Source organism: Nomascus leucogenys, chromosome 22a, assembly GCF_006542625.1.
Source record: "Nomascus leucogenys isolate Asia chromosome 22a, Asia_NLE_v1, whole genome shotgun sequence".
Classification (NCBI taxonomy): Eukaryota; Metazoa; Chordata; class Mammalia; order Primates; family Hylobatidae; genus Nomascus; species Nomascus leucogenys.
The window spans coordinates 75,673,250-75,698,680 of NC_044402.1; positions in this window are offsets into that span (position 1 = coordinate 75,673,250).

Here is a 25,431-nt window from a genome sequence, read left to right on the forward strand (position 1 = left end):
GGGTTTGCTTGATGTCAAAGGGATGTCCTGAATAGCTGTGTAACTGTGCCCTGTAGAGAGTGTTTGGCTGGAGTCGTTGCAATCCAGGGTGTGATTCTCAGCTTTTCTGGTTTGCAGACTTGATTTTGTCAGTATACCCAGAGTTCTTCCTGCTTAGGGGAATTAATGTACTCTAAGGAAGCCGTAGGCAGCTTGGTAAGCACATCAGTATTGAAGGTAGACAGATGATATGAATATGAATCTTGGCTCTGCTACTTACTGTACAAATACTTAGCCTATCTGAGCCTCAACTTTATCATCTCCACAATGGGAATAGGTGAGAGTGTTTACCTTGTAGGGTTGTTGTAAAGCCTAGAGATAATATATGCAAGTAAAGCATCTGGGATCGATGCTACATCTTTGCTTTATGTGGCTCTTCCTTCCCATGACCCAAATTCCAAGTAACTTACTGAAAGGAGAAGTCCAGAACCTATCTTCTCATTGGCTTGGGGCTGTATTTGAGGTTTAGTCTCTTATCCTCTTTTCCTGCCTAGACTCCCTGTATTCTGCCTGCTTTACTTCATACCTGATTCTCTCTCTCTGTCTAACATCTATAGATGACTATTCATTAGATATTCCCCCTGGATTTTCATTTGCTGTGTTCCTAAGGTCTCCTCTCATCACCTCCCCAAACCATTTCCATGAACACAGTCCTTGGACAAAAGATGTCTCACTCCGGTGTCTGAGCTCGGGAGTATTCATGCCCAGCCTATGTCCAGGACTCTAATTATGTTGCATAGCAATACACATTTATCAATGGTGGGAGGCCTGAACATTTCCAGAAGGTTATGAACCCACTCTGGATGTCCCTGGCGGTTCCCCAACACTAGTGTCTCCTGTCCTGTTTCAGCCTCCTTGGATGACTGCTTTTCCCTGGCTAGCTCCTTAAACGTGCCCCCAGAGTTCTGCTCTTTGCCTTGCTCTTTCTTTAAACACACCCTGGAAACTCATTTACACACACCCCAGAAACTCATGCCTTGCTCTTTCTTTACACACACCCCAGAAAACTCTCACTCACTTCTAATGGCTCCAGCACTAACTATGTGCTATCAGCTTCCAAGTCTGCATCTCCAGCTCCTACCTTTCTCCTGAACTCTAGGCTCAAATATCGAACTGATTACTTCATCTAAAAGTCCCACTGGCATCTTAACCTCAATATGCGCTAAGCATATCTCACTCACCCATCTCAAACCACCTTAATGCTGCATATACTTCGTTTTCTAGGTTAGAAACATGGAATGATTCTTGACTTTCCCTCTCTCACCCTGTTTGACTCCTCCTCCTATCAGAATCTGACGAGTCACCATGGCTTTTTATACAGCATGCCCTATTACACCCACATAGTTCAGTGTCTAGCGTTCATCACTGAGTGTCTAACAAGCTTCCAGAGAGAAAGCTTTGTGCATATTATTTATTATTTTATTCATGAATAAAAATTGGGAATATTATGACCACGTTAATTACATATATTGCTTTAAAGACCTAAGGTACCTGTTTTTCCACAAGGCTTTTGATTACTACTGTGATTACTGGAACATCTCAGAAGAAGGACCCTTAATCAAGGAGATTTATGACCAAATTTTAATGATCTTGGTTAGAAGGCCAAAAAAAAAAGCACAAGAAATGGGAATAATGAAATGACCCCAAAGTCTCATATTAGGCAATAACTTCAATCCTCTTTCCCTCTGAATATTTTATCAGCAGAGGCATCATGTGAGGAAGCTGTTATTGGCTTGAATTTCTGCCTCTTGTATTCCTCAAAGCAAATGAGCAGTGAAGTAGACAAGAGACCATAATTCCTGTAGTCAAGGTAAGAGGAAGAAGCAAGAAACCCAAATAATTTACAAACTAGATAAGATTCTGCATGTTCCAGTGAAAGAGAAATCAAGGCTTGAGGCGGATCAGTCTTTGTGCTTTTGTTTCACTTATACTTATCCCACTAAGTGGCATAGTGGTGACTGAGTTTCTCGGCTATGGTTCTAAGATTTAAAATACTCATCTGTAGTGGTTTTCCCTGTGACTATTTGTATTTTGGTCATTTGTACAATGAAGAGAAATGCTGTCCCAACAACTTAGACCCTTGTCATAATGTCAGGAGCCTTAGGCAAGATGAGAAAAGGTCAGTCAGAAAAGGAAATAGCATCTATTATTGGACAATGGCCAGCTGTGTCAATGGGAAAATTGAATAAGACATGCCATGGTGCCAAATCTTTCCCTTGGCTAATCTTATGTGAAGACATTGATTTCAAGTGCATGGGAATGATGTGCAAAATGTAGCCATTTAGAGCTGCTTTATCCATCATTATCTCAGACTTCATGATGAGGCTTATAAGCTTGGTGTAGGCATTAAACCAGTCCCTATCATTTCTCTTCTACCACTTTCCTTGATTTCTTACTGGTTTAGCCCAATAATCTGGGTAGGAGCTCCCTTAATATACCTGCTCTGTTAAGCAACAACCTGGTGTGAATGCCTCTAGGTTTACTGATTTCCCCACTCCCTAAAAATAAGATGATAAATACTACATTTGAGACCCGTCTTTATTTAGTATTTTGTTTGTTTATATTCTGGCAGAATATTCACATAAAGGGCCCCACAATGTGGAATAAACTGCTGTATTGCATTTTGAACGCATGGTATTGATTGCCAGAGAATCAGTTAAATTGCAGTATGAATAATGATTGGCACTGGCCTTAACCCTTTTGGCTAAAATTGCTTATTTGTTATCCTGGCTCATGGAAGAGATAAACAATTGCTTGCTGATGATCTAATGGATCAACTGTGAGTATCATTTGGCATGTCAGATGAGAGCTAATTTAATGAGCTGCAGTTTCTGCCAATTACCTGGGAACAAATCCCTCCACAAGCTATTCTGAACATCATCAAAATGTTTAACCAAATTCTCACTTGTGGCAGATAAGATGATTGGGTGTTTGATTAGTCAACGTGCTGTCGATATTATCTCACATGCATTTGTCCTGTCTACTTATCCAATCACCTTCATTCTTTAACAATGACAAATTATAATATGTAGCCATCCAATTCTTTATTTTAAATTACTCTGTTTAGTATGTGTACTAACTAAAACAGAAACATCCCATGTGTGTAGGTTTGTGAATTACAGATCAGGTTATTTGTGTGGTGTGTGATCTTGTTAGCTGGCTGAAATAGGAAAAAGTGATTTTATTCATGCACGGTTTGAATGCCTATGAAGAAACTCTCTAGCGAGAGCAGGAAATTGAACGAGCCTATGAAGGGCTTCATATGAAAAGGGGGAATCTTTGGAAATGAGGTCTGTGAACTAGCATTAATAGGGCAAAGGAAAGAGATGGACAGTGGGAGGATGGAGTGTGAAGAAAGGCAAGCACCAGGGCTGGGGGAAGGCAGAGGAGGCCCATGGATCATCCGAGGGAGGAAGGAGGGGAGCAAAGGCCTGGGTCACCCAGGACACATGAAGCCTACCTGGTTGAGGGAGGCTTCATGTATCCTCAGCTTCACCATCTTCCCTTCACAAATCCTCCCTGGATTTCTGTGAGTTTCAGAAATTGCATTTCCCTGGCATCCCTTCCTGGCTCTATCCTTCTGTCTCTGGCTCTTGCATTTGCATGCATCTGGGGCTCTGGTCCCACTGTCACATCAATGTAAACACGAAGCCCAGTGTGTTGACAATTAATCCACATGCACAAAGCATTTTGTGACTTCAGCAGGTTTACCTCCTGCTGTCCACTTTGCTATTGCCGCTGCTCTTCCTTCTTCCTCGCTCATCCTTCTCTCTTGAGCAACCCATGTTTCCTGTGTTTCCAGAACAGGTCTGGAAGGCAGGGGAAGGGAAGCTCAGCAGCTTCTGCCTCAAGAAACCTTATCAGGGAGTTTGTGACATAGGCGCCTCTCTCCCAGAAGAGGATTTCTCAGGGTGATTGCTAAGAGAACATTTTCACCATCTTTTATATTCTTCCATGAGAAAAAAATATTTCCATTCTTGCTAATTTACTGCACAAAGTGTCTAAGGCACATGGAAGAAGACAGAACCTGAGCTGTTTTCACCCACAACACCTCTGACACCAAATGTCTGGGGGCTTTCCACACCCAGCTATTCTCTAATTCTCTGATGACATCAGTGAGGTGTCATAATTTAATTCAATTCTGAACGAACTACCTGGAATTAGAGCAGCCTCTGCAAGTTTAAGGACTCAGTCCCACAAGACTGCCCCTCACTTCAGATGCCAATCTCAAGTCCAGGGATTCCTATACTTCTCGCCAGCTGGTTATAAACTGGGAGTTCCCATGACTCCCTCCTCAGGTTCAACACTTTGATAGAATGACTCACAGAACTCAGGAAAACACTTTACTTCCTATTACCAGTTATTATAATGGATACTACTCAGGAAGAGTGAAATGGAAAAGATGCATAGGGCAAGGTCGGGGGGAGGAGGGTGGGAAGTCGGACCTTCCATGCCCCCTCCAGGCACACAGCTTTCCCAGTACCTCGATGTGCTTGCCAACCTGAAAACTCTCTGAACCCCATATATATATATTTTTAAATAAAGGTATCATTATATTGTCACTATTGATTAAATCACTGACGGTTGATGATAAACTCAATCTTCAGCCCCTCTTCCCTCTCCAGACGTCAGGTGGTGGGCTGGAAGTTCCAATCTTCTAATCATGCCTAGGTCTTTCTGGTGACCAGTCCTCATCCTGAAGCAATCTAGGGGCCTGAGCCACCAGTCTTCACTTTGGAGAGCATACAAAAGACACTTATCACTTAAGAGGGTCCAAGAATTTTAGGAGCATACAAAAGACACTCATCACTTTGGTGAGTCCAAGGATTTTAGGAGCTGTGAGCCAGTAACTAGAGACAAAGACCAAATATCTATTCCCATTGTACCACAGAACTCAAGATTTATTTGTGGCATCTGTGTCTCACATTTTTTTTTTATTCTAAGGGACTGGGCAGGACTTTTTAAAGTCCAAGGCCTTTTTGGGGGTGTTCCTTCCTGGCTCTACTCATCACCTAGGTATTTGGAGAGGGTGTCACCTTCTTTTCACTGGCTTAGTGCCATGTACCAGGCCTCCTCCATCTCTACATGCAGGCAGTGGGTTTCCTTCAACAGCAGAAGTCCTTGGTGGTCCACAGAGGGCTGGGGCAGTATCACTGGTTGCTGTACAGTGGTGTTGGGGACTAGAACTTCTGCCATACATGCTTTGCCTTCAACACAAATTAAGGTTTTCACATCGCTAGTCCTGGGAAGTCCTGTGTGCTTCTGCTTCTATTGTATGCCTGGCCCCTGCTAGGTCCCATAGCATCTCATCTAGGTGTGGGATGACCCTATACTGAAGGCACATCATTGGGTATTGTCTCCACAGTCAGCCCCTGTTGTGTTCTATGGTGTAGTCTTAACCAGATAGGTATAATGTAGTTACTTCTTTCTCCTGGGACCCTGCTTTTTGACAGTTTGCCCACCAGGAGGCTGAAACTTCTGCAAACCAGTACCTAGGTCTTCAATTTCAGTTTTGATGCTCTGATTTGTTCCCCCAAGGAAAGCCGATAACCTGGCTACTGTTCCTCCTTCCAAATTAGCTTCCCAATAAGTGAGAATTCAGTGGCCTCTTGAATTCAGCAGTCTGTGCTTCCCCAGTAATGGTTCCCAATATTGCTCCTGCAGCAATTTGCTATAACTGGGTCTAATTCTCCAAATTGCGACTACAGCCTTGTGCTAATATAAAAGGCTTTCCTTCTCTTTTCTGTTGGTATGATCAGAAGGTTAACATGTAAGTCCCAGCACCTCTCACATTATAGAAAGCTGAGTTCACACAGCAAGTCTTCAGCCCTAGTAACAGGTACATTGGTGGTTGTGATCATTTCTTAATTCCTACCCTGTTGTTTTTTTTCCCCCAACTTTTTGTTAATCTGCATGACTACTCCACAGTCAAGGTTTGTCACATGTAACCTTTCCTTCCTTTTCAGGAGAGTGGTGTAGAGGGTGCAGTTTGAATAAGTTCAGGGTCCCACTTGGGCAAGTATCAGCATCTGGGATGTGGGAGCTCTCATTATTCCTCCTTTGTATTTCAAACTCTGGCTAGGGAGAAACAATAGCACTTTGCCCTAAGGTGTGAAATTAAATTCAAGTAAATCCATAGCAGTAGGAAACACTGCTTACTATTTGTAATCAGCAGGCACCGTTCGAGAAAAGGCAATGTCAAGGGGAGATGGAGGCTTATGTGCACTCCCAATGTGCTATACATCTCAAAAAAGGGCCGCCTAATGAATGTACAAACCTTAGATATTGACCAGGATTAGGAAACCATGATTCTTGCTCACAAAGCCCTGTGCAAGTGTCCCCCTTTCCCTCTGCAGCCTCAGGCAATCTCCTCTACCTTCCTTAAACTCTGCAATTCAGCCTAATTCTTTTCAACAAACCAGTTGAAAAGCTACCCAGGTGAGAACCACTGGATTAGGTGTAAGAATATAGAGTTGAACATTTTATGAGGCCAGCATCATCCTGATACCAAAACCTGTCAGAGATAAACAAAAAATGAAAACTTAGACAGGGTTTGGTGGCTCACGCCTATAATCCCAGCACTTTGGGAGGTCAAGGTGGGTGGATCACTTGAGGTCAGGAGTTTGAGACCAGCCTGTTCAACAGCTGTCTGTACTAAATACAAAAATTAGCTGGACATGGTGGTGCATGTCTGTAGTCCCAGCTACTTGGGAGGCTAAGACAGGAGAATCACTTGAACCCATGGGGCAGAGGTTGGAGTGAGCTGAGATTGCAGCACTGCACTCCAGCCTGGACGACAGGGCAAGACTGTCTCAAAAAAAAAAAAAAAAAAAGAGAGAGAAAGAAAAAGAAAAAAGAAAACTAGAAAACCTCAGGCCAATATCCCTGATGAACATCAATGGAAAAATTCTCGATAAAATACTGGCAAACCGAATCCAGCAGCACATCTAAAAGCTTATCCACCACGATCAAGTTGGCTTTACTCCTGGGATGCAAGGCTGGTTCAACATAAGCAAATCAATAAACGTAATTCATCACATAAACAGAACTAAAGACAATAACTACATGATTGTCTGAATAGATGCAGAAAAAGCCTTCAATAAAATTCAATATCCCTTCATGTTAAAAACTCTCAATAAACTAGGTATTATGGAACATACCTCAAAATAATAAGAGGCATTTGTGGCAAACCCACAGCCAATATCATACTGAATCGGCAAAAGCTGAAAGCATTCCCCTTGAAAACTGGCACAAGACAAGGATGCCCTCTCTCACCACTCCTATTCGACATAGTGTTGGAAGTTCTGGCCAGGGCAATCAGGCAAGAGAAAGAAATAAAGCATATTCAAAAGGGAAGAGAGGAAGTCAAACTGTCTCTGTTTGCAGATGACATGATCTATATCTAGAAGACCCCATCGTCTCAGCCCAAAAGCTTCTTAAGCTGATAAGCAACTTCAGCAAAGTCTCAGGATACAAAATCAATGTGCAAAAATCACAAGCATTCCTATACACCAGCAATAGACAAGCAGAGAGCCAAATCATGCATTAACTCCCATTCACAATTGCTGCAAAGAGAATAAAATACCTAGAAATACAGCTAACGAGGGAAGTGAAGGACATTTTCAAGGAGAACTACAAACCATGCTCAAGACAGAGAAGACACAGACAAATGGAAAAACACTCCATGCTCATGGATAGGAAGAATCAATAGCATGAAAATGGCCATATTGCCCAAAGTAATTTAAAGATTCAATGCTTTTCCCATTAAACTACCATTGACATTCTTCACAGAATTGGAAAAAACTACTTTAAAATTCATACGGAACCAAAAAAGAGCCCATATTGCCAAGACAATCCTAAGCAATGAAAACAAAGCTGGAGGCATAATGCTACCCGACTACAGTACAAGGCTACAGTAACCAAAACAGCATGATACTGGTACCAAAACGGACACATAGACCAATGGAACAGAATAGAGAACTCAGAAATAAGACTGCACATCTACAGCCATCTGATCAAAAAACTTGACAAAAACAAGCAATGGGGAAAGGATTCCCTATTTAATAAATGGTGTTGGAAAAACTGGCTACCCATATGCAGAAAATTGAAACTGGACCCTTTCCTTACACCTTATACAAAAATTAGTTCAAGATAGATTAAAACTATAAAAACCCTAGAAGAAAATCTAGGCAAAACCATTCAGGACATAGGCATGGGCAAAGATTTCGTGATGAAAATGTCAAAAGCAGTTGCAATAAAAGCAAAAATTGACAAATGGGATCTAATTAAACTAAAGAACTTCTGCACAGCAAAAAAAACTATCATCAGAACCAACAGACAACCTACAGAATGGGAGAAAATGTTTGCAATCTATCCATCTGACAAAGTTCTAATATCCAGAATTTACAAGGAATTTGAACAAATTTACAAAAAAAAAAACCATTTAAAAGTGGGCAAAGGACATGAACAGACACTTCTCAAAAGAAGACATTAATGTGGCCAACAAACATGAAAAAAGCTCAACATCACTGATCATTAGAGAAATGCAAAGCAAAAGGACAATCAGGTACCATCTCAGACCAATCAGAATGGCTATTATTAAAAAGTCAAGAAACAACAGATGCTGGTGAGGCTGTGAAGAAATAGGAACACTTTTACACTGTTGGTGGGAGTGTAAATTAGTTCAACCATTTTGGAAGACAGTGTGGTGATTTCTCAAAGACCTAGAACCAGGAATACTATTTGACCCAGCAATCCCATTACTGGGTATATACTCCAAGGAATATAAATCATTCTATTATAAAGATACATGCATGATACATTCATTGCAGCACTATTCACAATAGCAAAGGCATGGAATCAACCCAAATGCCCATCAATGATACACTGGATAAAGAAAATGTGGTACATGTACACCATGACATACTATGCAGCCATTAAAAGGAATTAGATCATGTCCTTTGCAGGGACATGGATGGAGCTCGAGCCATTATCCTCAGCAAACTAACAGAGAACAGAAAACCAAACACTGCATGCTCTTACTTATAAGTGGGAGCTGAACGATGAGAACACAAGGACACATGGTGGGAGAACAACACACACTGGATCTTGTCAGTGGAGTGAGGGGAGGGAGAGCATTAGGATAAATAGCTAATGCATGCAGGGCTTAATACCTAGGTGATGGATTGATAGGTGCAGCAAACCACCATGGCACATGTTTACCCATGTAACAAACCTGCACATCCTGCACATGTATCCCGGAACTTAAAATAAAACAAAATTAAAAAAAGAATACAGAGTTGAGTAAAATATCACTGTGTCCTTGAGATATTCACAATCTGGTGGCTCCCCCTCTTCCTAGCTATGTGACCTTAGGGAAATTATTTAATCTCTCTGTCAGCACAGAGAAGTATAGCAATAATACCTCCCTCATAGGAGTGTCATGAAGGCTAAATGGCTTAATAACTATAAAGTACATAAAAGTGTGTCTGGCACACAGAAAGCATTTAGTAGATGTTATCTATTGTATTTACTCAGGCAGACACTAGAGTAATTAAATCTGGTTGCTGTCTTACTCATCCTTCTCACTCCCCTCACACCTCATCCTACCTCTGCCAAAGTTCTCTGACTCTTCATGTGATGGTGATCAAAGTGACTGACGCTTTTGGGTAGAAGGCTGCACACTGGCTGGAGTGGACCTGAAATTATGGAGGAGGTTACATGAAAGCTGAGGCTACTGATTCTTTTTCTGCGCTCTTTTTTCAGAGTAGGGCTAGTACAGTGTCACAGGGGTTCAAAATGACAGCATCCATTGGTTGATGCACGTAATGCACTTCCCTGTGGTTTTTCCAAATCAAAGCCCTAAGTTGGTTATCAACATACTGTTCCTGAGAAACTATGTATTTGGAATATTCTTTTGGAATTTCTGCCCTAGCATCTTCGCAAGTGTTCTTTATTCTCAGTATCCCCATGCCTAGGGTTAACTTATAATTAAATTGCCTTTGGACAAGGTTTTTTCATAAGTCACCAATCACACTCTCTTGGACAGGATCCAAGTGAGACCTGTTTCTCATTAAGGTCAGCTCTACTGTTTTAGAAGGGATCAATTATATTACTGTTATTTCAAAACCAAACCAAACCAACCTCCAAAAACCTTTTGCCTCTAAGTACGTGTAACTCTGGCACTGAAAATGTAGATATCAGCCTGAAATGTTTGGATTATGGTTTCTGATTGTACGGTCAGACTCCAATTGTTGCCAGCACATGGAGGGACAGCTCCAGGCACCGTCTCCTCCTGTCCTGCAGGAACACATCTAGAAGCACACCTAGCCCCAAGGGTTCCAGAATGGGCACATTTTCATTTCTGCTGAAAGGCAGTGGTTCATAAATATGGTGAGAAGCACAGAATGAAAAGGTTAAACCAGTACATTTTGGCTGGATGAGGTTTAATTAGGAGATGATTTGCGAGGACCATTATGTGTGTGCTAAATTTACTGACCTTTTCCCCTCCTGTATAGAATGAAGCTCTGTGCTCTGTGCTCATTATCTTTAAATGTTTTCTTTTCTCTGTATCATCACCTCATTCATTTATTTGGTCATTTTAAAATGCACTAATTTGGAGCAGTAGGCTTCATTGATTCTCAGGAATAGAACATTCAGTAGGCACAGCTATGTAGGCCTTGGGAAAACATTTTATGGTCATATGGGGCTCTTTGGCATGAAGATGGGCCCCTGGTCATTTTGGCAAGGATACTGACAAATACCCTCCCACTTCGCTGTAGGCAGCAGCCATGTCTAAAGGCCCTATAAACAAGTTTTAAAACCAAGTTTAAGTACTGACTTGCCAATTCTTGTCTATTTATGGACAATGATCTATTTTGCTGATTAAGAAGAGTCCTTTTCCATCTATTCTGTTTTCTTTGTCAGCCTTTGGACCAATTGCTGCTCTGTGGCAACAGTCCCAAGGGCAGGCAGGAAGGAAGATTTTAAGGCGACGCTGGGCATTCTAGGAGCACCTAACTCTGCTTTGTGTGAACATCTGACCGCAGCGTTCTCCAAAATGCAGAAGGCCTTCCTGCCTCAGAGACCCTTAGGTCCACCAAGATGGCAGAAAAAAAAAAAAAGGCAGAGGAAGAGGTTGGGTATGAGAATGGGGAGCCTAAGCTGGAAGGAGAGATTGGCTCTGCAATTCTGCTGCTTCTAGGCTGAGTTTGTCTAGAGAAGAAATGAGTATAGAAGCAGAGGCTCCTCTTCGGCTTCTGTATGGTCTTGTGTCCCAAGCTGCAGAGAACTGAAGACAATGAGAGGATCTAGATAAGGGTAGTAGGAGGCCCAAGGCATAGATGGACCATCTCCTTCTGAGGTCTCATGTTTATCCCCAGCTGTTTTTCTTACAATCTTGCTGCTTCTCAGTCTTTATAATGTAATGATTTGAAAAATAAAGTTTGAACTAAAAGAGGAAACAGAGTTCTTTTGACTGTTGGACAACTTTCCTTCATTTGGTTCTGGCTAGAAATTCTGCTAAAAAAAATATGAGGGGGTGAGAGAAGATACAAATAAAATCTTAAATGAGAATTTGTGGTTTTGTTTGTGTTTAATTTATCTCTGTCCCCCTATCTTGTCTACCTTAAGCAAGCAAAGCTTGATTTAAAAGGAAATAATTTTAAGAATTTAAAAAATGTATAAAAAAATTCATCATGTTCTAAAACACAGTCCCTTGGTGTGTTATGAATGTGAACTAGGTATCAAGGAAGCAACTTACATGCAACTTCTCAAGGGTGTGTCTAATTGTGGGAAGTGAGCTACCTCCAGGTGTAAGGGTTGGCCACACTGAATGCTTGCTCAAGCCTTTAGCACAAGTAGATCTTTGATAAGTACTGAGTCCATAATCAGGATGTTTTCACTCATTGGACTGCTTTGAGTTGTTGAATTTTAAATTGCCACTTGCTAGCAAGGCAAAGTTGAAGGTGAGTGCAAGTCCCACGACCAGCAGGAGCCAGATGAGCTTTCATGAGACTAAGAAAGATGGAGTTTCCAGGCTTTTGACATTTCATTCTCTTGTTATATAGCAGCTATAAAAAAGTCACTAGCATTCTCCTGTCTTCCTCACTGATACATACCAGCAATGGGAGAAATGAGGGTCCTAGTCTCATGGCTAATTTGGTAGCTTAACTGGTGAAAGAAGCAATGAGATACCCAGGGCAGTAGGACTCATGTCAGCAGGTTCACCCAAGCAGAAGTTCCCTGTGGAGGTGATTGAAGTGGGAAACTGTCTCATGTGAAGGTCCCTTTCCTGAAAAAACCTAGCGTGAATGATTACTGAAGGCCATTCCTAAAGTTATTTTTCTAATGCGCATTTGCTGAAAGTGGAAGAAAATGACAGATGCTAATGTTTGAATATTATGAAGCTCGATGTTGTACACATCAGGACATTTCACATTTAACTTAATGAGTTACCCAGGTGTTCACTGAACAGTTGCTTTCTTAAACTTGGAGACTGATTTTTTTTCCTTATGCCGTGGTCTGCTCTGTAAGTGGCTTTTTAAAAATATGTGGGATATTACGGCACTGAAAATATTACTGATGCAGATTTTATTCCCAGACCATTGAGTCTATTTAGGTATGTCACACTCATAAAAGCTTATGTTTATTGAAGAAGGTTACTAAATTTACTGTAAGGCTTCATAAAGACCCTTTTAGGTGAAAAATGCAGGTAGAATGGTTTGAGTGGATGCTTTATAAAGCTTTTACGAGCCCCCAAAAATTATAAATGCAAATGTCTTATGTAGAAAGTAAAAGCAATTTGTTTTTCTCATTAGGTGCCAGACAGTCAGCTAACATGAAGATGACAGATTTGGAGATCTATGAAATCAGAGCCTGCTTTCTTTAACTGAGGGCTCCTACCTGTTCACATTCTCTATCAAAATGAACATTCATTCCAAGGTTAGGTACAGACATATAAATGTCTGCCTGGTTGGGGAATGGTTCCATTTGAACCCCTGAAGTATTATGGAGAAGATTGCAATACACTTAGTTTAAAACACACACACACACACACGCAATGTTACAGAATACAGTCCATAATTAAAGATATTCATCACTATGTTCATTCGAACTAATACAATAAGAGTAACTCACACTGCTTCTCTTCATTACTATGCAAGACCAGAGCTTATATTTCTTGATTTGGAATGATGCCAGAGAGTCATTTCAATATTTGAGCTCTACGCATTATTATTAATCATGATGATCATGCACTTTTCAGTATTCATGATGCTTTGCAAAATTTTTATTAGCTGCTTCTCCTAACAGTTGAAATCAGGTCAAAGAAAATTGCTTACTACTCTCTTGCAGGTGGAGAAACAGAGGCACAGAGATATGCAATGGCTTCTGTCCCACACTATGGATTGTTGGCATAGCTGGGATGAAAATCCACAATCTCATATTTTTACCCTCTGACCCTGAGGCTCTTCTTACAAATTTTCAGTTTTGAGAATAAATTTTTATATTAGAAGTTTCAGATATATTTGGGAAACTAAAAAATATCATTGAGTAATACAGCATTGGGTATATAATAGGTTTTTAATAGATATTGGCAAAAGAAAAATATTAGTTGGAGATTTAAAGCATAAGAATGTTAAAATAATGCTTTGTGTAAAAGTAACACATTTTGAGTTAATTTGTGAGAATTGGAATAGGACACCAGTTAGTGTGTAAGACGGATATATTGTCTATTTCAGAGTAAGTGATAACTCACTGCAGGACAATAATGAGAGTATATGCCTCCAAGAGCTTTTCAGAAAACGTGTGATGTTCTAAATGTAAACTAGCAGACCAAGGAGATAGTGAAGATTTATTTCCCATCTGCTGGCTTAAATAGATTTCTTTCTTCAGCCTATTAATAATGATATGTTAAAAATGTTTATAAAATAACCTCAGTTAAAATTATAAAGCAAATATACTATAATTAAAATATCTACAAGCCCCAAAGAGCCATGACCACCAGTTTTAATATTAACAAGACAGATTGTATTCCAGGAACTTAGTTGTTCCCTGTCTCTGGGGGAGATTTAACAGTGTAATGCCATATAGCTTGTGACCACTGACAAGAAAATCACATTATCCCATCCCTCAGTGTCTTAAGTGTTTCACTACAATATTGCTCTTAAAATATCTGGATTTGGTGTCTTGGTAAATTCTAATTTAGGTGGCTTAAATATAGTTATTTCAATCTTTGCTCAAAAGTTTTATAAAACATTCTAGGCTGGGCGCGGTGGCTCACGCCTGGTAATCACAGCACTTTGGGAGGCTGAGGCAGGCGGATCACGAGGTCAAGAGATTGATACCATCCTGGCCAACATGGTGAAACCCTGTCTCTACTAAAAAATACAAAATTTAGCCGGGTATGGTGGTGTGTGCCTGTAATCCCGGCTACTCGGGAGGATGAGGCAGGAGAATCACTTGAACCCAGGAGGCGGAGGTTGCAGTGAGCCGAGATTGCCCCACTGCACTCCAGCCTGGTGACAGAGTGAGACTCCTTCTAAAAAATAAAAAAATAAAAAACCACACACACACACACAAAACACACAGTCTAAATGTTCTTTCTTCAAAGTTATGTCGTGCAGTCATATCACTGTTCAAAGAAAATATGTATTCCACAGGGGAATACTGAACACTGTGGTGCACAGAACAATGTTGATCATCGCTTCCTTCTGTAGTGGTCAGGCAAACTGGACACTGCTCATGTCATCCAAGGAAGGCAGGACAGAGATTTGTCTCTGGTTTTAGATGGTCTATCAGATCTTTCATCGTGGAGCCCACTTTTTCAAACTTTTTGGATTTTGAATAATTTAGTAAAATGAAGCAAACAAATATTCATTTTGTTTTTAAGCTGTTATCATAGGATGTCCTGAGAGTCAGAATTCTAAGCTAACATAAACTGTGTTTATCAAATGAAAATGTTATCTAAGTAGACTTTATTGTTTGGACATAATTCTTACCCTTTGCTGTGTCTGAATCATCTATGGCAATCAAATAAGCAGTGGGGGAAGGACTCTGGACCATACAAAACAGCCTTTTGATGCCTGAAGGTGTTGCATATCCAGGGCATTTGAGATTGGCCGGCATTTATGGAGAAATACTATGTAATAGCCACATGATGAATTTGAGGACTCACTCAATAAACGCTTATTGGACACCTGTTGTGGGAGAGACACAGTGCTGAATCTACGAAGACTCCAGAATAGAGTCCTCATGAATGTTAGAAGTCTTCTGTATTTTCATCCTTTAAATTTGTTTACCTGAGTTTGGGATGGCTTGAACCTAAAACCCTGGAGTGAAGATCCCATTCTGATGATTTGGCAGCTTGGGAAGAGCCACATTGAAATAGGGAAGCAGGGGTCACCCATAAAACAGGAATAACAGCACTCTGTTCATCATGTTCAGTAAAGTGTTGGGCAAAAGAATGTATCTAGGCTTGTGTGACAGCAGAGTCTACTTGTCCCTGTCACCATATCACCTGCTTTGCCAGCAATACATTTCCAATGACTGAGCACATTATTCAGAGTGAATGGGATTAGAATGTTTTCCAGAATATTTAATACCCTCTTATCTTGTGAATGGTTTCCTTAGGCAAATACTGATTTCGAAACACCTTTCTCAAAAATATAGTTCTTTAGGACATGATCAAATTGAATGGGTACTGCAGCTTTTCTTTTGCCATTGTTTAACCACTGTACCTGTATGCTCAAAAAAGAAACAAAATCACACACACACACACACACACACACACACACACACACACACAACATAAAACTAATCCCCCAAAATATAATGACTTTAAAAATCTATTCATAGGCCATATCGATGTGAAGTAGTTTGAGTCACATACTCTCACAAAGACTTGCAACAATTTGCAAATTTGGAATCACCACTATTCACTCATTTAATACAATTAACTATGAAGTAGGTACCATTATTAGTCCCATTTTATACGTGAGGAAACTGATATCCAGAGTGGCTTAGTAATTGTCCAAGATCACATAACTGGTAAATAACAGAGCTGCATTATGGACCCTGGCAGACTGTCTGACTCCAGAGCTTGCATTCTTCACTACCAGACCATACCCTTTTGGTAAAGTTGTTCAATTGCTTTACTATTGCTTATGTTTTACTAATCCAATAGTTGACAATGACAAAACATCTACATGCATGCATTGTTTCTTTTGGGCTTAATCTTTCTTGCTTAATAATTTCCCTTTTGAATAAGGTAAGAAATTAAACCTGTATATGTGAGAAATTAAAACAGTGCAAAAGAATACAGTGAAAAGTAAGTCTGTCACCCACTTCTGTTATTCTCTCTTCCCCTAGTCAGAGGCAAATCCTGTCCCCAGTTGCTTGCATATCCTTCTGGAGATATTCTACAGAGTATAAACAAGCTTGTATTTCTAATAACTTTTTAAAAGAATGGTTGAGGCTGGGCGCTGTGGCTCATGCCTGTAATCCAGCACTTTGGGACGCTTAGGCAGACGTATTACCTGAGGTTGGGAGTTCGAGACCAGCCTGACCAACATGGAGAAACCGTGTCTTTTCTAAAAATACAAAATTAGCTAGGCATGGTGGCGCATGCCTGTAATCCCAGCTACTCGGGAGGCTGAGGCAGGAGAATCTCTTGAACCCGGGAGGTGGAGGTTGTGTGAGCTAAGATTGCAGCGTTGCACTCCAGCCTGGGCAACAAGAGCGAAACTCAATCTCAAAAAAAAAAAAAAAAAGGTTGAATTTTCTAAACCGTTTTGAACACAAGTCTATCAAATGACACTAAATGTGTCTTGGAAAGCCAAACTACTCAGACCCTTAAATAATTATATTCAGTTGGGTATAGTGGCTAGCACACCTTAAGCTTATGCTGCCCCCAGCTATGGGGAGCACAGCCAAGAAGGTTATAAATGTGACATGTTTAGTCTACTGAGGCCCAGGTAGACACTGTGTTCAGAGCCGTTGGTCATTTGCTACTTGCAGCCTGGCCAAGTAGCACCAGTAGAACCTGCTTCAAAGATAGTCTGTCAGAAGAAACACACACATTATTCCAGTGGGGACATCAAATTCTAGTTACGATGAGGACTTGTCTACATGTACAAATCAATTAAAAAATAAGGGGTTTAAAAATCAACTGTGGGGAAAAAGTGTACTCTTACTGATCTAGGAAACTCATTTTCAGAAATTTATCCAAAGAGTCAGCTACATGGATATTCATGACAACCATTTGGGAACAAACCTAAATAATCAACAATAAAAACTTGGTTAAATAAATTACATTATATATTAATGGCTATATGTAGCTGTTAAGAAGATGACAAGGAATATCAGTTGATATAGAAAGGTATTTACTAGATATGGCTTAGTGAAAAGAGCAGTATAAGAAAATAATGTGTATACAAAATCATTATTTATTATATATGGAAAGTGTAATAAGAAAGAACCTGGATAAAAGCTAGCAGAATGACTTACAACAAATATTAAGCCTTGTTTCTAGTTAAAATGGGCAATTTTAATGGCTTTTGGAAACCCTTAACTGCTTATTTAAAATCTAAAAAATTTAACAGTGAATGCTCTTTGTCTGTATGGAAATAAAACAAAAAACTTTTTTAAACTTAAGAATAATTAATTACAACCAGTTGGAGATTATTCACTAGTTATTGAAATACTTTTTTCTTGGGTATACTCTAATATTTTTTCAAACATCTGCTAGCTTTTCTCTTACCTTTGAAATTGAACTCATTCATGATTCACTGATTAAAAGAACATGTGACCCCTTCACAATGGCTTTCAATGATTATTGGGCAGACAGTTAATATTTTTAATTTAGATGTGTTGCCTGAGCTTTGTTGAACAGCCCTGGTCTCTTTGAGTTTCATCTTGATAATAATATTAGCTAATGTTAACTGGAAAATCACCTGTACCAGGCACTAAACAAAGTGCCTTACAAGGAAGATCTCACTGAATCTCTAATGGGAATGGACTATTAACTACCTCTTCTTTACAGATGTGGAAACTGAGGCTTCAAGAGGTTAAGTAACATGCCCAAGGTTATAGAGTTGGTGAAGTGGAGAAGCCAGAATCCCAGAGTGTGGACTCTTCATCAGTGTAAGAAGCTATGCTGGCCGGGTGTGGTGGGTCACGTTTGAAATCCCAGCACTTTGGGAGACCAAGGCAGGTGGATCACCTGAGGTCAGGAGTTCAAGACCAGCCTGGTCAACATGGTGAAACCCCATTTTTACTAAAACTACAAAAAATTAGCTGGGTGTGGTGGCAGATGCCTGTAATCCCAGCTGCTTGGGAGGCTGAGGCAGGAGAATCACTTGAACCCAGGAGGCAGAGGTTGCAGTAAGCCTAGATCGCGCCACTGCCCTCCAGCCTGGACAATGAGGTGAGACTCCATCTCAAAAAAAAACAAAAAACAAAAAAAACAAAAAGCTATGCTGCCATCTGTAAGACTGTTCCACCTCATATTTGATGACCAGACATTTTTAAAGTATCTTATAAATCCCGTTTTGTAGACAATGAAATTGAGCCGGGAAATGGGTGATGTGTACGGGCTTGGAAAGATAATCCATGGAGAGGCAGATACAATCCAGCATCCCATGGGTCTCATCTCCGCACTTAGCACTAACTCGCTTTTCAGGACAACATAAACCACCTTAGTGTCCTGCATGGCATTGTGATGAAATAGTGGGAATGTGATTTTTGAGCCGCTCAATAATGGAGGAGATGGAAATCTTCCCACTTCATTTTGCTTATTGCTGATTGTACACACACTTGCCCATCAAGATCATTTTCGAAAGATGATTACTTCAGTGTGCCCAGGCCTGCAGGACATAAGTACGTGGGCAGTGATGGTAAGAGCTATAATTATTCTTAATGGGAAAATATGCAGGTAATGACTTGGATGATCATGTGTCTGTAATGTATGAGTTCCAAAGCCCAATGAAGTAATTAAGCAATCTGCAAACGTGCAGGGGGAAAATGCCTGAAATGAAAAAGAACCAGAAAAGAAGAGCTCTTTCATCTATCTATCTATCTATCTATCTATCATCTATCTATCTATCTATCTATCTATCTATCTATCTATCTATCTATCCATCTACCTACCTATCTATCTGTCAGTCTTGCTTGCCTGCTTGTACAGGCAAATATTTCTAAATCTCAGAGTATTGAGTATTCATTGGAGGCCAGTTATTCCAAGTTATCATTTCAAAGGGTAGTATTTATTCTTTATGAAATGTGAATTTGCATGTAGTTGTATCTTTATTGAATGCATTCACATACGTAAAACTCCATCTGTTGCTCAAGAGCAACAGCACGAGGCAGTGGAAATAGCCCTGGCACAGATTGGAGTTTCCCAGTGTGAATTCAACTCCTTGGTTGACCTTAGGTTAATCTCTAATTTCTTCTTTAGGGTGATTGATGCCTGCCTCATAGACAGGGTTGTTGGAGGGTTCAGAATAAGAGAAAGTGCTTTATCATGATAGAGCAGTGACGTGCACACTTATTAAGTAAAGCCACTATTATAAGTCTGCTAAAAGGCAGGTTTCTTATTCCTGTTTCATATATAAAAAATCCAAGGCATAATGACCTGTCCAAAGCCATACAACTGGTTGGAGGTAGAGATTTCATATTTTCTGGTTGCCATTGAGTACAGGCCATTGGTTCTAAAAACAAAAACGAAAAAGACAAAGAAAAGAAAGATGATTTGGTGGTTGATCTTGGCAATATAATGATTATTTATATTGAAGTTATTTTGAGCATCAATAATAGAAGATTTATGAAAAAAAGAAATAGGCTCTTTCAAATGGGTGGATGTAGAGAAACTACTTATAACATATAAACCAATCGAAGCCAGTGGGTACTTTTGGGGAATGCTAACCAATATATTAGTTTTCTGAAGGATTTATGGAGTAAAAGGCAGGGAGGAAATGGCTAGATTAGGGCTGTCTGGGGAGCAATTAGCAGCACTTACCGACTATTAAAGCACTTTGTCCTCAGAAAACAACAGAGAAATTCAGAGAAAGGTTTCTTTTTCCATTTGAATTTGGGTCTCTGAGGCTGAAAGAAAAAATCTTTTGGTGCAAAGTTTGTAAGACATTGTCATTTATGCTGCAGCTTTTAAGTTTCTATATAGTAGTACCTTGGGCTACACTGTTGTCACTGTCACTAACAAAGCAGCTTCAGGTCAAATTGAGATTGTTAAGGGGAGACCTGGAAGGGCCAACAAAAAATGTTGAAAGATGTTATTGGTGGCCCAGTAGGTGGCAGCCTCCCCTCTGAGTTAATGCCTTGCTGCTCCCTAACAAGATGCTTGGGGGTGGAGGGCCTAGGCAGAAGAACTCTGGCTTTATTTATTTAAAAAAAAAAAAAAAAAATTCCCTTTTCTGAGGTACACTGGGGAAAATGGCAAGTAAGGAAGATATGGCATTAAAATTTTTACCCCGTCTCTTTTCCATATTGGATAATTATTTATTGGCTTCTACATACGTTTAGATCAAGTGCTTCTTATCTAAGGGCATGTTGTTTTGTGTTATACCACGCCGAGCTGATGCTGCATCTCCCTCCACTGTTGGATGTTTTTATTATTTTGTCATCATTTTGTAAAAGGTACTGGCTTTCTTGGATAAAAAGACAAAGAGATGCACTACACGCACAGGCACAAACTTTTTTTTTTTTTTTGGGAAAAATCATTTTATGAATGCATGTTTCCATCTGGGTGAAAAAAAAATTGCAAACCCCTCTCTCTTCCTACGAGCACCTGTGAACACTGACCTGTAGTTTGTGGCTGCAGCCAGTCCTCATGGAGCCTGATGTTCTTACATTTCATTCTGAGGCTCACATTCTCAGTCACCCTGTGGGAGAACACCTGCCCCATCCTGGGCCGTTACAGAGTGGGCCAATCCATCTGGGGCATCAGAGGAGCTGGTTCCAGCTTCTATGGTGAATCCATATATTTCTGTATTTCCTGGATAAGGAAGAGGAAAGGAGCTGAGCTGGTAGGGGAAGAAGAGCTAATATTAACTGACTCCTTAGTTTGTACCAGGCACTGCGCTAGTTACATATTTTATCTTATGTAATTCTTACTAAACAGTAAGGGGGTTGGGAGTGATAGGGATGATATTGATATCTCCATTTTAGAGTGAGAAAATGAAGGCTCAGAAAGGTTAAATATATTGCTCAATGTCACTCGGTTGGTAAGAGCCAGGATATGAAACAGAAGCTTTACATTAGGGGGGTTCAAATTTATTTTCAATTTCCCTGCTCCATTCTAAATATGTATTGGCATTTACCCTTGAGCTATGTAGAACAAGTGTTTCGTCACCAAAACACCTATTGTGAACTCTTTCTGCCCTAGTATGATTCATGCATTTCATCTTCTTCAAACTAAAAACCTTTAAGAGCCAGGAATCTGCCATCCTGACTCTCAACTTAAACCTCAGCCACTTTCACCCTAGAATTCAGACTTGTGTAGACATCTCTAGAAGACTTGATGGACTAATCTTTAAGAGTTCATTTGCATGAGGGAGGAAGAGGAGCCCAAATTTGGACATGCCTAGAAGTCGGAGCAGGAGGGTCAGCAGGAAGTCTGTTTCTTAGAGTTCCTCCAGCCCAGTCTGAGTGGTAGAAATCAGGGACTGAAAATAATCTGAAAGTTGGTTGAAATCTTGGTAAGACATGGGGAACATAATATATTGGGGGCTTGTGTTATAAATGAGGCTAGAATGGTATGGAGGAGAAATGTTTCCTAATTTCACTGCTGTTCAAATATAGCTGGTCAGTGATACCAGTTTTGACTTTGACTCTGCGTGTTGTTAGCAGATGAGAATGGATGTTCTTATCTTGGTGAACGGGCTGCAGTCAGAGAACTGTTGTCTCATAATTTTTATTGTGGCTGGATGCGGTGGCTCATGCCTGTAATCCCAGCACTTTGGGAGGCCGAGGCAGGTGGATCACCTGAGCTCAGGAGTTCGAGACCAGCCTGGCCAACATGATGAAACCCTGTCTCTAATAAAAATACAAAAAGTAGCTGGATGTGGTGACACGCGCCTGTAATTCTAGCTACTCGGGAGGTTGAGACAGGAGAATCGCTTAAACCCAGAAGGCTGAGGTTGCAGTGAGCCGAGATTGTGCCATTGCACTCCAGCCTGGGAGACGAGAGAGACTCCGTCTCAAACAAACAAACAAAAAACCCAAAACAACAACAAAAAACCCATAGTTGTTATTGTGGAGGTGCATCAGAAAAACCCCAATTATCCAAAGAGATAATAGCCCAATGTTTTGTGTCGGGTTTGGCATTTTAAGGCAGAGGGCCCTATCTGGTATAGTCTCAACTGATACCATGAGGGCAGCCCTTACTTGAGCAACTCAAAAGGCAAGTCTGGTTCTCACCCACTTAATGGGTCCCTTGAGGTGAGATTCATGAAGAGGTAATGAGCAGACAAGAAATCTTGCTTAATTAGGTCTTTGGTTGATATTAACATGATATTAACATGATCTGTATTCCCTCTTATTCCCCCTCCCTGCCATCTAACTCATTTCCGAAGGGCAGAGTAATTAGTAGAAGAAAAGGGGACAGACTGCACCCAGGCTTGGTGATAAGAATATGAGTAATGCTTTTCCAAAAATAACTTACAGAGAAAGGAGAACATGATTGTTGCTGCCTTCAAGTATTTGAAGGCCTATTTCATGGAAGAGGGATTAGACTTGTTTTATATGCCTCAAGAGGTAGAACTTGGGCCACTAAAAGTTCTAGGGAGAAAGACTTCAGTTCAATGTAAGGGAGAATTTACAGACTATCAAAGCTCTGCAGAGATCGAAAGTGCTCCTTTGAGAGAGAGTGAATATCCTGCACTGGACATGTCCAAGCAGAGATGAAAAGCTACCTGGTGGGATTATCCTAGAAAATGAGGGTAGGAAGAGGTAGAATAGGTGACTTTTAATGGTCTTTCTAACCCTGAGATCCTGAGATTCTATGATCATAAACTACTGGATTTTATTGATTCAAGTAAAAAAAAATTTTTTTTAATAAAATACTTTTTCCTGTAGTTAAAAGAAGTGGTCCAATAGCTGAGATAAAACAAGAAAGCTTAGGCTTCCTTAACCCTGAATTTGACACATGAGGGCCTCAAACCCCCTGTTTTATGGACTGAAGATCTCATAAGCTTGCCTACAATTTCTGCTACTTCCCAATGCTGTTTTGGTGTTGCTTCTGAGAGCAAATATGCTGTTTGCAATCTCTTCCTGTATCACCCTCATGCAAAGATTGGCCGCTTTACTGATAATCCACTGACACCAAGCATTTTGTGAGTTTTTGTAGCATTTACTTAAGATCTGGAAATTATAGGATGAGGATACCATTGTACAACTCACAGCCTCCCTTCGTTTTGTGCCTATTCTTCTCTTTACATTTCTTTTCCTTTTTAAAACTAAGACCACATTCTTCACATAGATCAATTCTGTGAGTACCCAGGCTTTTCAGGATCTGTCTTCTAATCTGTGTTAGTCAGAATAGGTGTGATGAATGTTCCACAACAAATTAACTCTAAAATCCTAGAGGCTATCACAAAAAAATTTTATTTCCTACTCTTGATAGATGTTCAGTATGGGTCATTAAGGGTCTCTGCTCCAAAGAGCCACTCAGGGAACCAGGCTGACAGGGGCTCCATCATTTCAACACATCAAATGCTCCTCTATGCTTCTATGTGAAAGTGACACATGGTTTCACTTCTTATAGCTCATTGGCCAGAAGATGCCCCACATAACTCTACTAACTTTAAAGGGCTTAGAAATACAGGGAAGCCATAGAACATTTGGTGAGCATTACTGCTTCTGCTTCATACCCAAGTAGGAATTTTCAAAACAAAAGTGGCTCCCTCCCTGAAAGGAATTTTTATACCTCCTACTAAAATAATGATGTTTTCTTCTTTGACTTAACATTCCTGTTCTCAACTTAATTTTGCCACTATTCAGCAATAACTTCTGAGGTAAATCTTAAATTAGGAAGGTAAGAACTCTGCTTAGCTGTTATATTTATGTTTGTTGTGCAACTTAATGGGCACTTATTTGAAAGGTTAGATGATATCACAGCTATCCAAATGCAATACATTAGATTAGCCTGTAGTCACAAATTATTTCTGGCTCAGAAAGAAAGTAATTATGAAGATACAGCCTTTATTCTTTTGGTTTTACTGTGCCTGTATATTTTGAGCTAGGACTTTCTTTAGTCCAATTTTTAATAGCATTGGTTTGCATATCAGTATTTCTGCTACTCAAGAATGGATTATTTACTTCTAGTTAAAGATGCTTGAGGATTTTTATTACTTGTGACAAAATTGATGATAGAAGAGAGATATTTCAATCTAGATTTTAATAGTTTCCCAAATTTGATCTGTCTTTTCAAAGACTGCAATTTACTCTGAAAAGCTCAGGTTTTAGATTTTTCATCTGTATCAGCAGTATGTTTATGGGCACAGAATATACTTTGCCTCTTACTTTTTTATAATTGCTATTTCTGGTCCATAATACCAGTTACAGTACTTTGTCTGTGAGGCACTTTATACCCCACTTTTTAAAAATTGCTTTTAATTCAGGCTGTCTTTCCCTGTCTGCTCTTATGCCCATTTTGGTAAAATTTTCTGAAAGATAGCTTGTACATGGGCAGGGTGCCTCAGGCAAGTCCTATAACATGGTTAATGTTAACACAAGTGAGAAATATCTTAGAAACATATGCTATCTCAAAATGCCATATTTGTGCCTCAAAGAAGCATAGAGTTTACTAAAGCAATCAACTAGACAAAACCAAACAAAGTAAGAACATCCTCCAAATAAAAACTGTGAAAAAAACAATTTTTAAAACCTTTTAAGTTCAGGGGTACATGTGCAGGTTTGTTACATAGGTAAACTTGTGTTGCAGGGGTTTGTTGTACAGATTATTTCATCACCCAGGTATTAAGCCTAGTACCCGTTAGTTACTTTTCCTGATACTCTCCCTCCTCCCATCCTCTACCCTCAGATAGGCCCCAGTGTGTGCTGTTCTCCTCTATGTATCCATGTGTTTTCATCATTTAACTCTCACTTATAAGTGAGAACATGCAATATTTGTTTTTTTGTTCCTGTTTTAGTTTGTTAAGGATAATGGCCTGCAGCTCCATCCATGTCCCTACAAAGGATCTCATTCTTTCTTTGGCTGCATAGTATTCCATGGTATATATGTACCATATTTTCTTTATTCAGTCTATCATTGATGGGCATTTAAGTGGATTCCATGCCTTTGCTATTGTGAATAGTGCTGTAATGAACATAAACTGCATCTGTCTTTATAACAGAATGATTTATATACCTTTGGATATA